Source organism: Coturnix japonica, chromosome 1, assembly GCF_001577835.2.
Source record: "Coturnix japonica isolate 7356 chromosome 1, Coturnix japonica 2.1, whole genome shotgun sequence".
Lineage (NCBI taxonomy): Eukaryota > Metazoa > Chordata > Aves > Galliformes > Phasianidae > Coturnix > Coturnix japonica.
In genome coordinates, this window is record NC_029516.1 from 94,080,935 (window position 1) to 94,099,188 (window position 18,254).

General features: G+C 44.8%; 1 protein-coding gene across 2 annotated transcripts in view; it reads right to left on the reverse strand.

Annotated features, from left to right (window-relative positions):
• The window catches only part of TIAM1 (TIAM Rac1 associated GEF 1), a 163,166-nt gene that overhangs the window by 111,150 nt on the left and 33,762 nt on the right, over window positions 1-18,254 (reverse strand). For both annotated transcript variants that reach the window (XM_015881158.2, XM_015881178.2), the window contains exon 3: window positions 10,777-10,829. The gene's annotated coding sequence lies outside the window, so the exon portion shown is untranslated. The remainder of the gene's footprint in view (window positions 1-10,776; window positions 10,830-18,254) is intronic.

Consider the following 18,254-nt stretch of genomic DNA (forward strand, 5'->3'; position numbering starts at 1 on the left):
CATATTTTGGGCCAAAGACAGGCTGCCGAGCTGGCCAGCCAGAGGGGCCATACATCCAGCAGAGTGAGAGACAGCTACACTTCTCCTCCTTTTCTTAGCCAAATGAAGATAGTATAGATGGGAAAAGTCCTTTTCTTTCCATCATCACAAAAAATAAACTCCCGACAACCTTACAAGGAGTCTCCTGGCCATCCTTGAGTCCCTTCTACTGAGGAGAAAGATATCCCCAGCATATCAGGGCCCACATCAGCTGGGGACATCACTGCAGGACAGCACCTCCTCAGCTGTGGAAGGAGAGGAGACACGTTCCCAGCAGATGTGAGTCCGAACCCTGAGTAAAGGTAACTTCATCAGACCTAATTAACGTCCTTGGCTTCTCACACCCAGGCACACCTGCTAATTAGCACACATGAGTTAATATCATTTTAACAATGGATTATCACTTTGGGCAGAGAAATGGTTGGGAGTAGCTTCAGTACAGTGACTCACAGAGCACAGCAGTAAGTTAAGATATGAGGAACATCAGGTCTACGCAGACCGTATCTCTGTAACTATGGGTTACCTTACAAAGCCGAGGCGCTTCAAACATTCATGATTGTATCAGCTGTATTTTCCACTGGTGCAAACAGATGGCCTTGGAGAAGCGTCCTGTCTACAGAAAGGCCCTGTATCCATCCTGCAGACAACTGGAGCCTTGCAGACCTCTTTTCAAGACCTTGATGGCAATGGTGGAGTTTCTAATGAGGGAAACCACAGAGGAGAGCGTCCTGGTCCTGACTGTTACCTGCTTTTGTCAGTCCTCTGGTCAAGCACATTCAGGACACAACCCAGGGCTGAGCAGGCAATTATAATCTGCCAAGAACGACAACAGGCAGCGCACTGAGATGCTGAAGGCCTGCTCCAGTTTTGGCGGCGCTCCAAACATCCCATAGCCACAGACTGAGCCAGTGGTGCAAGCAAGGCACCCTGACACACTTGGCTGTGGTATTACATTCCTTTTTCACAAAACACTGCAAACTACAGCCCTATAAACACAGCCTGGGCTTCAGAGTTCAAGATGCTTCATGTATAGCCTTGTGAATAATGGACTCTTGTGGCCAAAACCATGCACAGGGGGCTCCATTCTGGTAACACCCCTGTCCTGAAAGTAACACCCACACTGGTACCCAAGCAGCCTCACAGATCCAGAAGGAGCTATGACCAAGACTACTACTAAAGCAAACAGTTGTCATTGTCTAGGTGAGGACACAGTTTGGTCTGAGCCACCTTTTATTCAATGACAAATTGAGATGGAAAGTCAACACAGGCTTCATTAACTGTTTTTAAAGCCTCCGCTCTTGAACTGGATCTCTGTGATGCAGAATCTCACACAAGGGCACTGATGGAAAACCATGCATTACCATCAGAATCACTCTTCTCAAACTGATACTTAACGCTGCCTGTCTTTGCTTCATCCAAACAACCTGCAAACCAACCCATGCTGATTAAAGAATTTTAACACCAGGAAGATTTATACTAGATTGAATGTATCCATACTCCCCTTTTTCAGAGCAAGTTTCTCAGTCTCATGTTTCTATTTGGGATTAGGAACAGAACAGTCAAAGACAAGTATTGTTCAGCCACAAACAGTTCTCTTTCAGCCTCTACAAAAGTAAGCTAATGAACTACAGGGTTGTTTTTTTTCCTTTGGAGAGGTCACCATATATATCAACTCATGGGAAAATTGATCCTGGTTGTTACACGGCAAAGGTAGCTGAAAGGTTTCTAATGAGCTACAGGGAGGGGATGGTGGCAATCAGCCAGCACACTTGCCTGCAAAACCACCATGAATAGGCACGGACTGCTACCTTTGGAGCAACAAAAAGTTAGAACTGAAGGTTTGTATTTCATTGTGCCACTTGTTGCTTACAGTTCTCACACTGACTCTGCAGAGCGTGCTCGGGGAAATCTCTCACCAACACTCAGCACAAGATACCCCTCATGCAAAGGGAAGAGCAGTCTTTACTGGAGTCATCCAGATGCATACAGGTAAAGCACACAATCACACATATAGAATTGTATCATGGAGTAGTTTGGGTTGGAAGGGACCTTAAAGAACAACAAGTTCCAACCCACTGCAGCGGGCAGGGCTGCCCCCCACCAGCTCAGGCTGCTCAGGGCCCCATCCGACATGGCCTGGAGTGCCTCCAGGGATGGGGCACCACAGCTTCTATGGGCAGCTGTGCCAGCGCCTCATTGCCCTCTGAGAAGAGAATTTCCTCCTAACACCTAACCTAAATCTCCCCTCTTGTAGTTTAAAGCCATACCCCTTTGTCCTATTAGTCTTAGGCTGTAAAAAGTCGTTCCTCATCCTGCTTATAAGTTCCCTTCAAGCATACAGGATTTCTATCTATCATAGAGACCTGCTTCTAGTCATCCAGCCTCAAGACAACAAAAGTCATGAGGCTGTCCTGAATTCACAGAGAAGTGAACGCACACACGTACCCAAGGCTGCTGCAAGCTTCTGCAGCCCCCCAGCCCCAGCAGAGCTCACATGGTGCATGAGATACCCTCAGAGCTGGATGCAGCCTGTTCAGTCCACAACTGTCATTGTGGCACAGCAATGTTTCAGGAGCTTAATGCAATGGGATCACTTCCTTTTTCAATGAATGGGATCAAGGAGGCACATTTTATTCAAGATATATAATCCTAACATCTCTCATTTCTTTGAAAGAAAATACACAGTGGCTGCTGTCATCTTCTTGGTACATTCTGACATGCTTCCACCACATCACTGCCAATGGTTTCATTTTTATTGGAAAAAAACCAGTTCAAAATGAGTGACAAGCTGTACAATGGTGACGATGCTGCCAGGTGATGGATATCGTAGGTTTACATTAGTTGTCAACATTTTTCAACACTAAAAATAGGACTCACAAGCTTTTCAATTCACCACGCTGAAGTATTAAGCATACAGGACATTCATGTCTTCAAAGGGGCCCTAAGCTGCCCAGAGGCAGGTAAAACCTGTGACACAAAGCTCAGACATCTTTGCTGTATGTATTTTCAGAGGAAAAAATCAGCACACTTCCATATGAAACTTCACTACAGCCCTGGCCAAAGTAAAGATGTTACTCATGTTACTCACAATGTGAAATAAAGCAACCCAATATGGGATGCAAACACAAACAAGGGAAAACAGAAAGACAAGCTTAGAGGAGAAGAGCAAAAAAAAAAAAAAAAAGGCATCTTGGAATCGCAGATCACGGTCCAGACCCCAGTGAAAGCAATGGCAGAGATCTCCCCAGTGCAGCAGATTTCAGCCCAAGGTCTCTGGACACCTTTGTGGGGCTCACAGGGTGATGGCTCAGCACTCCCAGGATGTACAGCTCTCTCCATCCCAAAACTCTTAACTGGTTTTCACCTAAGCTCCGAGGAGGTGAACATAAGCAAGGTGGGAGAAATAGGAAGGCCTAAGAGAAGCAAGAAGGTTGCAGAAGGCTGACATTTCTATACAAGTGATGACTTCTTCCCCCAAAAGGGACCTGCTGATTGAAGTAGGCATTGCAGCAAGCTGTCCAGCAGGAAAGTTCATGGTCATTCAGGCAGACATTCACCTTATTTTGCCTGGTGTAAATTCCCAAATGACTGTACTTCAGTGCACTAGCTTTGCTGTACGGCACACACCATATGCCTGTGTTTGAACTGCTCAGAGAGAAAACCCGGTGTCACAAGGCATCACCGGCTGTGCATCTTCATGCCCTGGTAAGATGGAAGGAGTTGGGCTCCACCTGCTCTGTATGCAACACAACTTCTGCACTGAATACGACTGCTGAAAAACCCTAATCACAACAGTGTCATTTTTATGGGTAAGATGGCACAGAAGGGGAAATAGAAACAGAGATCATTTACAAACCAAATCCTGTTTATTCATTCCAGCTTGCTTTTTCCATCTGAGTCACCAAGATGACAGGCAGAGTTGTCCCTGTATTAGGCCAATATTTATAGCAGAAAGAAAATGAAGCATCATAAGGAATAACTAATTAGATGTTAACATAACACTGTGTAGAGCTGAAGTAGCATCCCACTGTGCTTTATAAATAATTAGCAAATTAACTTTCATAATACCCCTGTGAGGTGAGTATTATCCCTATTCTCTACATGGCCAAGCAGCGAGCAAGTGCTTTGCTCACGGCCACAGACCTTGAGCAGAGGCAGTTACAGTTGATGCCCTGGTACTGTCATTGATACCAGCCCAGTATAAAGCTCAACAGTACCAAAATAATGAATTAAAACGTCACAGCTGGTTTAAACACACCAAAATCCATGATGCTGCCTAATGGCAGCTTCTGCCCCACCTCCAGCAATGGCTTACCGTGCACACAAGGCCCTGGCATGAGCTGGGAGAAGGGGGACAGGAACTGGAGGGGGAAAACCACACTACCCATAATAGATCCAAAGTAAACAACCCTGAGCAGCTTCCCCTTTCCTAGATCCCCTTTCCAGGCGTAGCCAGGAGGCAAATTGGGTATGAAACTAAAAACAGTGACTGTAAACTTCCACAAACATAACTAGCATGACAGGAACAACCCTCCCAACATAACCTTTTTTAAAATGCCCATTTATTGAATAAAATCATCATCTTTGGTGATTCTAAATACTTTAAGGAGACTACAACAGCAACAGTGATGCCGTCCGCACTCTCCTTTTTGCCACCCCCTACCTCTGACCCTCACTGCATAGGGGTGATGGGCACACTCAAAGCCAAGCCAGCTTCTCAACAACCACTCACTGTCAGGCAGTGGGAATTGGAAAACCATGCAAGGGAAGCACCCAGCATACAGGATGGATGGCAGAACAGTCCCAGAGGTGCCCACAGGCACTTTGCTTCTCTGAGCTCTCTACAACAGCACTCTGAAATTAAGGATGCTCTTCCGCAGCTGCCCACGCCACCCAAAGCAGGCAACAAGGCCAGCCCAGAAAGCTCCCACCACTGCCCCACGACAGCTCTGCCAGTTGTAGCAGACCATATGACAAGGTAGATGCAAGGTAAAAGCATTGTTTCTTGTTGTCTGGTCCCCCCTGTGAAATACTCCAAGACCCTCACGGAAAGAAATGGTACAGAAATGTAAATGGATGCTATTACCTTCTGTCAGATGCATGTTAAGAAAGCAGGCAGACCTGCATCTATTTTAGACTCAATGCATAATAATAAAAGACGCTAGTTGACTGTATGAGTTCTCATTTTTAGAAAACAAGCTCTATTTCTTTCTTCTTTTTTTTTTTCTCTTTTCCATCTTCACAGCCAGATGGTAAACAAGCTCCCCTCAATGCCACTGCAAAGAAAAGAAACCCCAATATGGTGTGAACCCTACCACATCCAAGGTCTAAACAGGAATCAGAGCCCAGTCCTGGCGGTCTTTACATATAGCCTGCGCAAAGCTCTCCAACATGAGCAGAGACCTTACCTCCAGCCTCTGCTTACAGGGTAAGCACTGCTGACTTCCACATGGCAACTCAAAGTTCTAAATCTCACAGCTGGACCCGCCATTCCCCAAACATCTCTGAGATTTAACATCTACCAGTTTTAAGTCTCAGTGCTTTCCCTTTTCCTACCTTTCCATTTCACTTGTCCAAGCGACTTTAGAGGTCTTTTTCCCCCTTTATAAAACCTCCTATCTAGTCATTTAATTGAAAGGCAATTTTATCAGGCAGTAAGTGCTATTTTTATATTTTCCCTTTTTATACTCATCTTGTTCACTGCAGTGACACAGTATCTCATATATTACTGTCTATTTGTTTGCCTGCCCCGTGCTCCTCAAAATGAGCAAACCAATAGCTTCGAGGCATAGCTTGTCACTGTCTACAATTGCTGTCAAGCGCTGTACCCATTCTAATGGTGCCCACGCTATGGTCATGTACAGTGCTACAGTATTCATCAATTGAATCACTAATAGTTTTGTCTGAAAATATGCAGATCTTCACCGTGAAGATGCCTGAGGTGAGAAATGAAGCTGGGCCCTGATGAGGTTGTGAGGGCTCCGTCCTCCTAAGTTCAAGATCTATCCAGAGAAAGCCCTGGACAGCCTGCCCCGATCTCAGAACTGGCTCTGCTTTGGGCAGAGGGGTAGACTAGATATCCCCACATATCCCTTCCCACCTGAATGACTCCTGTGACTCATGAATCCCAAGCTCAGGTGCACAGTCTCAAATAATTATGAATCAGCTGCTCAGGAATGAGTCTAGCAGAGGGGCAAAAACTCCATATGAAGAGATCAGCCTTCCTAAATGCTGGTCCACCAACCACACTGCCTTGTAACTTACTTGCAGCTTGTGGAAGGGTTTGGTCCAGTCAAACCATGCCAATGACAGTGACAGATGGATCCTGCCTCCTTACAGATCAACTGCCAGTCTTGCCTTCCAACCTAGCTCCAGGACCAGCCACAGCACCCCACACTGCTTCAGTCCAGCTGAAATGAGGGCACACAGATCTCTGCTTGGACTTACCTATGAGAGCCACTTATCTGAGAGACACTGACTTGTAACAGAGGTTGTGTAGCATTACCCAGAGGCAGTGGGATGAGAGCACAACTGTCTGCCAGGTACACCCCTATCTACACCCTCGCTCCCACCCCATAGCAGAACAAATTTGGAGGACTTCCATACATAGCATGGAGGCCAAGAGCAAAGCATGTTGGAGACATGCTAAGATAGGACAGTATTTAGAAACGCCACTGGCACATTTCACTTTGGAAAGCTTCTGTATTACAGGAAACTGTTCAGACTCCCCCTGTTAAGAAAACAAGAAACTGAGAAGCATGACCAGGAAACACTGTTTAAATGTTGGCTCTTTCTCGTGGTTAGAAGGCAATGGAAGGAGGTGAAGAAAAAGATCAGGAAAGAAGCATGAAGTGTCTCCTCTGAACTGCAGTCTGAAGTCTTTGACTCTTTCTTGATACCAGTAAATCTAAAAGAAAGTCTCTCCAAATCTGATTCCAAGCTCCTTGCTGGAAGAAGGTTACAAAGCAGGCAAAGGACATGGTCTGCAATATTCAAACACAGGCTCTGCTCCTGCAAGCCAGCTCCCAGGTAATCACAGACCACTGACAACACTCACTAGCAATGCAAACGCAGGTACACATAAATGATGTTACACACTCACCTTTAGAAAACCTGCAGTTAAGAGCCGACCTGAGCCTGCAGCTACCCCACTGCCATTCGACCTCTACTGTCTTACTTGCTCAAATGTATGTTTTTAAATGCTCAGGGATGATTAATATCCTTTGAGTGATCTCTAAGACTTAGAGTTCATACACAGATTAACTGCTTAAGCAAGCTCAAGGGCAGAGACCAGCTCTCTTACGCTGGCAAAAACCTTGTTCTCTGACAATCATAATCATTTCAGAACTGCTGATTAATTTTCCTCATCTGAACTTCTTTTTGATTTTTTTTCCTTGTAAAGTCCTGCCTGTTCCTTCTATTTGAGGCTTTTCAGTATCTGCTTCTTTCTCGAACATTAGAGACTGGCTTGTGATTAAATTCAACATTTGGAAGCCTGACTGCGGTACTGCCTGCCCTAAATCACAGAATCACACAATATCCCAAGTTGGAAGGGATTCATAAGGATCACTGAGTCCAACTCCTGCATCCAAAAAGGACCTCCTCATATTATAAAAATAATTTATAAACACAGGAATTGCATGATAAGCTACGCTACCATTTATTCCCAGTCATTTTCTATCCACTGCTGACTGGTTATCTACCATTTTAAACAGGAGTTTGGCTTCTGGATTGTTGTATTTATCCTTGCCATTTATCTTTGTATTTCTAAATGTCTTTTAAAAACATGTTTCAGTTAAAAAAATAAAAATAGAGAGAGAAAGAGATTAAATGATATCTTCAAATGAATGTTTAGAGGAGTTTATAACTATCAAATGCCATACATTCATCACAAACAATCCTCCATATCCTGGGATATCCTCCATAGCTAAACACAAGCAAGACTTCAGCTGCCTGACAAAGATCTTCTGTCTCAGAAACCCTCCATGTATCAGCTCTACAAAGCTCTGGGAGATGTCAGTGTTTTAGGACAGACGCTTCTCTGCAAAAACCTGTGTGACCCAAATTATTTCTCCTCCCAAACCTATTCCTATTTCTCCTCCCATAAATATGTGATTAATTAATATACAGCAGCATGGTATCTACTGTAGTATGTATTAACCTGGCAATAAATAGGGTAATAGCAGGAAGAATACAGGAAGACGCTGCAGAGCAGTACAATAGTTTGATTTAATCAGTTGCGTTACTTGCTGAAAAACAGTAATCAGATACCACAAGCTTATGCATGCCAAGAATGCTGCACTTAAAGAAATCACTTCTATAACTAGGGCCAGTTTCCCCCACTGTAGCTACAATTAGCAGATAAGGGAATTCTTCAGACTTAAATGATCACGTTCCACATTTTGGAGCTCAGCAAAAACCAGCTGAGCTATCTGGAGACCAGACAAGGTCAGGCCAGCACAGAGGTTGTGATCATACATCTCCCCACCCACGTTAGGGACACAGGACGGGCCTCGTAGCATACCCGTCAGCTGCACGAAAGGGGAGCCTACTGCTTCAGCCACAGAGGAACGCCCTGGAGAAAGCCCTGCAAAAGCAGAATAAAAACCATGGAAGGCCAAACGTCTCCTGCAACCTTCCCATTAGGTGATCCCACAGCATGAGTGACCCAGAGCCACCTCAGGAAATGAAAGCCAGCAAGATCTTCATAGCACCTTCATTAAATGCAGTGGCTCCAGACTGGGCTTTGAGTCAAAATCAACATATTTAGGTGTTAATATGACTGAGGCTGTAATTTCATGCTATCTGAACCAACCCTTCCCCACAAAAAGGGAAAGGATGTGCATGCCCTTCCTACTCCTCCCTTCCCATATACCCTATGTCAGCCCTGCAGCACCCTCCCCCACCAACACTGGAGCCAGCTCCGGGACTACTCCAAGCCTCTCATAATGTAAGACAGCTCTGCTTGTGAATGTGGCAAGACATGCACATCATTCTGTTTTAATTTTGCCAGGGGGCTGCAGAGGAGGGAGACCTTCCCCTTTAGCCAGAGGCAAACTCCTCATCGATAGCCCTTGAGTTTCATGTGAAGCCAAAGCCTCGGGAAGCAATGTTGGCTGTCAGTGCCCCTGATTAAAAGGACAGCTCTGTCTGGGAACTGTGCCTCCACCATGCTGCAGCAAAGCACACCAGAGCAAACCTACAGCATGAGCTACATATGGTTTATATACCAGATCAGCCCCTTGGTCTGACCACCACACACGGTATCCCCCACCCCACATACACACACACACACACACACACAGAAAGAAGAATTTAACTTTTGGGTTTGCCATGAATCACAGAATAGTGCAGCACCTTTCAGAGCAGCCATCCCTTCAGCATTAGTTGTTATTTGATGTGACGGAACAGGGGAGAAAGAAAAAGAGAATGAAAAGGAAATTTTTCTCTGTGATTTTTTTGGGGGTAGTTTTGTTGTTGTTGTTGCGGGGTATTTTTACATGCACTGTCAGTCTATACCTCAATAAATGTCTGCTCATCTCTTCATAACATAAATGTCAGCCTTGCTGTGGGTTGGAGCCTCAGGATTATCACACTGGCAGAATTAACATATTCCTCATAAAAAAAATATAACATTTCATAACATTCCATTATCCACTATAAACTGCATGTATAAACTTTCACTCCAGGGAAACTGGAAATATCACCCAGGCTGCCTGTCTTACCATTTGTCCACGCACTGGGGCATTCTGTTTGATGACAGATCAGTCTTCTAGTTTCACTCTTCTTCCTCTACAATACAGTCTCTTTATCACCCCGTGCCACCCCACACACACACACTCTGTTCTGTTTTCATCTTTATAAACATGCCACACTATAAAACCTCTCACTTGAAAAAGCTTGGAGCCCTGCAACAAACAAAACAGAGCATATTTGCCAGTCTGAATGTAGCTTGGAAGGAACCTACGGTGCCCTCTGCAATAAGAAGGCAACAGAGACGTAAGAAAACCGCAGGCCGAGGAGGCAAGGCTCCAATTCATTTATACACAAGTTGGGGTCCACGGTCAATAAAGAGGCACTTCAGAATTGAATCTGTTCCCTTCTGTGGTTCAAACTCACTGTATTTTTCCTTCCCGCTAGTAGGCTGGGCTGGCTGTAAAGCCACAGATTTTGTCTGTCTCTTTGAAAGGTCAGAAATTAGAGGCAGTACAAACAAACACACATGACAAATAGGCCAGCTGGCAGCAATTTGGAGTGACCACACGGAGGAAGTGTGGAGGAGAATAAGGGCAGGATAGGAGCTTTTAACTGCTTGGGTCTTCCATATATTGTAAGTTCCAACTGCCTCAGGGGAATGTTTTTATTTTTCTTAGCCGGCTTTGTATCTTTGCAAAGATTAGTGACCAACAACCCAGATTTAGTGCTGTCATGTTTCTATATAAACATTTCTGAATATATATTCCTTGATAAAAGATGCAGCTGCTGACATGATTTTTCAAGTAAACATTTCACTGTGCTTTATATTCCACATTACAGAGAAGTTTTCACATTCTTATTTCTAAGACACCACTCGCTCCCTTCTGCAGGCTACAGAGGGCTGCCCTGGGACTGAGAAAGGAACAGACACATAAGCAGAGCAAAAGAGGGGTGAGCAGCAGCTGCAAATGGATACTCAAGAAAGTTTATTTACAAAAAAAAAAAACCCAAACCAACGAACCACCACGGTTTGTTACTCACATCAGGGTGTTACAGTAGGAAGGCTGGGAAACATTTGTTGTCCTCTGTAGATCCTGGAATGGAAAAGAAAGATTAACAGGTCAGCTTCAAACACCCGGCCAGACACGCAGCTGGTGTTAATCTGCATGACCCTCATTACCTGCAACAGACCTCTGCCAAATTCTGGCAGCCAAAGAGCCAGCCAGATTTTTATTACTAACATTACCTCGACCTATTAACGTAGGGGAGAAAATAATTCAAATCCAAATTGCTTCTCGCTATTTGTTGCTCTTTATGCTTTGCCAGAGCCACGAAACCCAATTAAGTCGGTTCCACTTTTGTTTCCAGTCAGCTCACTCCAGGCGCTCACGGCTGCAGGATCTGAGTTTGCAAGTCCTGCAGGGAACATTCCCTTGTTTAAAAGCAGCTCTTTCCACTGGACTCAGGTTTAATTAATCGTAGCATTTCTATTGATCTGGAGTTTTATAAAAAGCTTGGCTTTGGATGGCACGCTGTCAGTAACATTAAATTAGGAGGCCAAGCGTGGTTTAGACTGGCTCTCAAAAAGCAATAAACAGAAAGCACTGACTTAGGTATAAAGCAGTAAATTAAGAATAAGGCTGTAAAACACTCATCCAGCTAGAGCAGTAAGAGGTCACCTATGCCCAGCTAATATTATCGCCACATGCTGTTCCGTGAGTCAAAGTGTGGCTGACGGACGGCTTCCCGAGCAGTCACCCAGCCCAGACAGACTGGGGTCACTCCCCCTGACCGACTGACTTCACTCCATCCGCAAACACAGCTCCATGCAAGTGCCTGCTGACGGCTCTTTATTTAAAATGATTGTTCTCTATGTTGTGGAATAAGCGCCTGTGACTTACAAGCAGAACGCTGGACCTCCCATCAGGACCATTCGGCTGCACGCAGCACAGCCAGCCCTTTCAAACCCGTCCTAAACCCACAGGTGATGTAACACCACCAGGCATCCCTCTGATAAATGCACCTTCTTCAAAACCTGCAGAGCAATTTCCATCTGAGTGCGGCAACTTGTACCAGGGCTTAATGCTCCCTTCCATACATCCCCTCCACAAAGAAAATCTGTGCCAGCTGCTATAGGAACACGGTTAATCTCTGCAAGCAGATGTCAGCCTCCAAAGCTGAGAAAATGACTTTGTTCTTCAGGAGCAGGGAATTTAAACTGCACAAAGTTGAAATGCCCTGATGAATTTGGTAACTTAAACCCAGAAAGGAAGCACCTGCTTTCTGAATAGCTGCCTAATTAAATCCTGCTGCTGTTTTATGTATTCATAATTCAACGTGAACGGTCTTCTGCTAGTTAACAACGCACTGGCTGCGGTCAAACAGCAACTTAGCCAGAAAGAGTGGAGGGAACTGCTGAGGGCAGAGCTGCTCCCACAGGGAAACCTTCTCCTGGCACAGCTGGAGGGCCCAGGGCTGGGTTTCAGCCGTGCTTCTCCAGGCCACAGTTAGAGGCTCTGGTAACCTGCAGTTAACTTGTGGCATCTTCCCATTTATTCATGCCATTGCTGGCACTGAGTGAAAAGTGGGGGCAAAAAAACAACAGCACATACAAAAAGACAGTTTTCACCAATAAAGTAAACAAAATAAAAGCCAAGAATACAAGGAAGCGATCAATCTGCCCACAGGATTAGCAACCGCAACAACAAACAGCAAGGAAATGTAGCAATCCCCTAAACCGAACTAAAAATAAAGCGGGCAGGCTTCTCGTGGCAGCCCTCTGGACACAGCGCTGCCTGCAGCAGCAGAAGCAAGGCTGAGCAGAGGCTGGAAATGGGCCACGCTACATCCTCACCCCACAGCTGCACTGTAGTGGTCATGGCAGTCATCAGTGTGGATGGAGATTTTCATGGGTGTAGGGGACAAGAGGTAGAAATGATCTGTGAGGTCTGCATGGGTGACCCCCAGGGCTCTGTGCTTTCCTGGGGAGTCAGAAATTATATCAGCATTACTACACGCACACAGAGGATGTTAGTTTGGAGCTCTGAAAATACATTGCTGGTCATTCTAATTAGGAGCAGCGTTGGGCACTCTGTAAGGATCAAAATGTGCATCGATACCCAAGGCTGCAAAGCTCGCTTTCCACCTGCCTGGCAGAGCCTGAGAAAGTGACACTGGCCCCTCTCACAGCTTCCCCTGTGGTGGGCACAAGCAGGAGCAAGAGCAAGTGAGCTGCTTCCAGCTGCCAGGGCTCTGCCCCTGTTCCTTCACAGTTCTGCTGGAAGATCTATACACAGTTGACTTCTCTGTATATTTTGTGTAAAAATAATCTTTGCTACCTTACTGCAGTAAGGTTGGAGCATTCCTGCTTCCTCCATCTGAGATTCCCCTCAGTCACGACTCCAGCCATCACAGAGATCTGTTTCATCTCATCCACAAAAGCCTTTTCTATTCTTTTGTTACTCTAGAAGTCTACAGCGAAACCCAAGAATCCCCAACAACCGCTGTAAATCCCGTCTTTTTTTTTCTGCTTTAGAATGGCTGTGACAGTATTGTATCACCATACTGTACTTATCCTTGCAAACATGTAACTCCAATTCAACAGTCCTATTACATATGCTCCTAGCATTTGTACGGAGGAGATTTAGCCCTGAGCTCTCCATTGCTTTATCTCTTTGCATGTTTGCCAGTGCAGAAATCATCTCAAGCTATAGACAGGTCACGTCCAAATGCTCCTCCCTATCTTGCTGCAAATCTGGAATGAATAAATAAATAAATAAATAACTGTCACGTAGGCTGCACTACACAGTCAAGACTACTAGCTCGGTTTCTAACAGTCACCCCTATGGCATGCAGTGGAAAGAGCTGGTCATGGCATTTCCCCAGTGTCCTGTTTCTAAGAGACTCTATCAAAAAGACAACTTGTGCAACCCAGGGGTTCGTGCAACCTGCACCCAAGGAAGACAGGGCACAAGAACTCCTGTCACACTTGTAGGGACTGGGGGCACTTCAGAAGTGGTGGCATCGAGAGCCACGTGAGCTGAAGGGAAAGGAGCCTGCCTAGAGAACAGTGTCCAACATGGGAGATACCAGGAGCAGAGGTAGCAAAGGGACAGGAGAAGCAAAGAGAAGAACTATCTACAGAGATGAGAAAAAAAAGCAATTCTGTGTTTCAGAGACTTGCCTCAAAGTGTGGGGGTAGGGTGCTAGGGTAAAACTACACCAGCATACCACATTGCTAGTGGGGTATCACCCTGACCTGCTCTCTCCCACCTCTTCCTCTGACACACCACACCACACTGACCATCTTACCTTCCAGACATGGCCAGCTACCCAAGCTTTTTTGTGCCCAATAGTATTCATGCAATCTCATGGCTTCTGTCAGCAAACTGAGCCACCATACAGTTATCTGCAGGCCTCAGCAAAACATTCATCTCTTCCATAAAAAAAGAGATAAACTACTCCCATTCCATTTATTCCAAGCACAGTGTTCCTACAGGCCAAACCCCCACAATACATGTTTACATTTCTTGAATCATCATCTCCTCCATCCAATCCCAAAAACCTGTTTTAATGTTGTTTTGTCACTCATCTGCTAGGGAATTCCTCCCTTTTTTTACTGCGGTATCCCCTCCTGTGCCATTGCCCAAGACTCGTCTCTTACCTCATCCCATTTCTTCTCATATTACGCCTCCAACACATTCTTGACTGCTCATAGTTAAGTCACTATTAGCAAGTTGAAGCCCTGGTTATGCAGCATTCACAGGCGAGACAGCTCTATCTCCGTGAGAATATCAGCCCGGCTTTCTCAATGCACAGCTCTCAGCACTTCTGATGTTGCAGCCCAGGAACAGCCCATGGAGCAAGCAGCTCTCCCTAGAAATCCACCCTTTACTTACCACTACTAAGTAATAGTTACACCTGCAGATACTTCTGATTTGCCTTGAGGTAGCTATACTTCAAAAGCACTGACTGTAACACAAGATCATAGAGCAGCTGATGTCAGCAGGGCTCTTTTTGAGTCCACCCGGCCTAACCTCTGCTGCAGAAGAGACATCCAGAGCAGGGTGCCCAGGGCTATGTCCAGTTAGATTTTGAAGACCTCCAAGGAGGGGATTCCACAGCCTCTGAACAACTTGAGCCAGTGCTCTGCCTGCTGCACAGCACAGAAGTGCTTCCTGGTACAAATACACAGAGAAGAAAGGAAGGACTGAGACAAGTCGGCTTTGCAAAGGTGTTTTTTCTGCACCGATCACTCCAGCAGCCGAACACTGACACTGGCATTAAACCTGAAGGGCAGAAGGTGTGTCACACAGGTACACTTCCACTATTCATTCTAATCAAGACCACACATCCCCTCGACTCCCTCATGCCACGCACCATCACCACGGTGCTGCTCAGAACAGTTTCTTCTGTGTTTTCCCCAGTAAGCCTCTGAGGCAGACTGCAGGTTTGGCTGAAGCACCCAAGGGGAACGTCACATCTTGTCCTGTAAATGTAGCAACCCACCCTGAAGTGAGCCATGTCAGCTAACCAAGCCCTATTTCACTAGCAGTGTTGCCCTATCAAAAATAAGAGAAGGTAACAAGGTGCCTACGCATAATCCCAGCTTGTGTTGCTGAGCTAGATTTTCCAACCACGAGAGTACTACTGACAACTTGCAGCCCCCAGCAGCCCCAGGCACAACTGTCACTATAGCTCCACATAGTACATGGCATATGGGATGGCATATAGCACAGCACACAGTGTGGTGCTGCTGCCTGCCACATCCACCAGTCACTCTGGCCATAACCAACTCCATCCTCCCTGCTTATCCTCAGCTAATGACTGTGCTGTGGTATTTAACCACCGTGAAGTTAAGAAACATGGAAGCCTCAGGTGGGGAAAAACCCACTGATATTTAGTAGAACCAAGTACCACCTCTCCCAAAGGTATGACCAAACTGCAACATTTCACTTCTCAAAGAAGTCACAATCCATTCCCATTAGAAGATACGGCATCAAAGGTCTGCCTCTGTGATGCACCAAGTGGTTCAACAGTGAAAACTGTGATGTAAGTAAGTAGGTAACTATGACTGAGGAACTTCACTATAGCATCACTGACTCCTATTATTTTATCATTCGAAGAAACTTTGAAGTATAAAACTACAGCGAAAGCCCCCGTGGTTCAAGAAATGCCATACTTTTCCCTTTCTTCAGCCATTTCTGATAAGACAAGCAGGGATAACCCTGTACATACATCACCTAAACGAGGTGTTTCTGATAGCCACAAGGAAAGAGGCAGGAGCTGCCCAACACTGGATGGGATGAACTGTAGACAGGCATATGGCCACCTTTATTTCAGGGCAGACAAAGGTGGCTTTCCCAAATACGCCTAACTAAACAGGAGCCCTGCCTCATGTTGTTATGATGCTAAGGAGCTCTAAAGTTTCCATCAGAAATGAAAATGTACTGAGGTAGAGAACGAAGGACTCTGTCCTACCAGAGGGTTTCTACCAGCACTTTCCTTGGGTCAATTTCACCCCTCGGAGGGGACAGTTTCACTTCTGGAAAGCGGGGAGTTACTCACTTAGCACCAGGACAGGCAAGATGATGTTTAGTTTGATAATTCAACTGTCAGTGGGATTTTGAAATGTCACTCCCACACCTAGCAGATGCAGTTTGCTCATTCCCCATTTTAGAAACATGTACTGAAGTTCCTTTTGTAATGGATGCAAAGTGCTTCACAGGGCTGGAGCTTTATTTTGGAGGAGAAAAAAAAAAGGTCTCGTTTCCTTTCAATTGAAAGACATTTTAATTAATTCTCTGGAACATATTTAAACTGTTCTATCCCTTTTAAAGACGCTTTTACAGAGACACACTATCTCCTTAAGTAAACCCCATATGGCACCGAGTTGAACTAAAAATCCCCAAAACGAAGACAAAAGAAAGAGTTGATTCAAGAACATAGATCCTCCACCCGTCACACTTGGCCATGACTTTGCCAAGGCTTAACATCTGTGAATAACTCCAAGAGGATGACCAAGATCAATGTTTGTACAATACGAGCTTCAAATTGTAACTTGTTTTTAAACAATCATAACTAGAATGACAGAATGAGACACCAAAACCTGTGGGATAAAGACGACATGAGTTACAGTTAGCTTGTGTACCTTACCTTACCAATGAGCTCACATAATAATTTGAGTAACCAAAACTCATCTGCCAGATGACCTTTCTTTTTTAAGTTAAGCTTTTCAATCCATAGAAGAATCATCCCTAAAAGCCCTAAAAGCCCCACCAACCCACCTGCGCTCTTCACATCCTGTTAACCACTAAAAATGTCTTCCTTCTCTTTGGCATGTGAAAGAAGAGAAAAGGCCCTGGAAAACAGTCTTGTTAATTAATGTATCTTGAATCTAGGATATATGAAAACAGGACATGGAAAGTTAATTCATCCTTAAGTTAGAATTCACTTAAGAATAAACCTTTTGCTGCTTATTCTGTGGCAACTAAAATCTCCTCCTCCTGCAAGTTCTGACAATGAACTTCTTGGAAATTGGACCAGGCTGCTAGGAAAACTGCCATGACATTTTCTAAGGGCCCAGACTTATATACCCATATGCTTATCTTCAATTTCATCAACTAAACATATTGGATTTTTTTCTTAAGGTTGGAATGTTATTTGTCCTCTTTTCCATCATGTAAAGTTTAAGATCAAACTCAACTGCTTTTAGTATTTGTTCTGTATCTAAGGAAATGATCGCTTTCTCAACAGCATTAAATTCAGCTGGTTCCTAAAACTCATCACAGTTATCTAAGTTGCTCTTCTGCTTTTCGCAGGGAGTTGGCCACATTTTCTACTTCCTTGGCTATATATACTGTCCATACATGTATTTGTATATATATACACACGTGTTATATATATGCATGTATATATATGTGAATAAGCCCATGAAACGGTTGCCAACATTTGGTTCGAGGAAGAGAGAAATATACCCTGTATCAAATTCTGCATCGTTGTTGCCTTCCACTACACAAACAGTTAGTTGGCAGGCTTCCATTACAAAATATATGCACTAAAATTAGCTCTCACAATCGCAATCAATTGTAACAATCAAGCATAAGTAATTCAAGAAGGAGACGGTGAGCAGAGAAAACAATGTTACAGCACCGCACTGATTCCTCCATGTAATTATAATTATGTCCAGTCTTTTAATCCATTCTTCGTTAAGGTTGCAAAGGACATGAACAGTAAGCAAAATAATTTGCTATCAAGAAGCTTCCTTGTGTGATCCCCCTTAAGACTTCCTTGCCACTGCACTTTTGGTGCACTGCCCCCTGCCTTGGGAATGAATCATAGAATCACAAAGGTTGGAAAGACCTCTAAGATCATCCCTTGCTACTGTACGGCGATGGGTTAGCAGTTAAAAGCCATCTTGCTCACCAGCAGCAAACTATTGGTGACCCTCCTCAAAACCACGTGCATTGCCGTGAATGAGACTGAGACAATAATACAAACGATTTGGTTGATAGGCATAT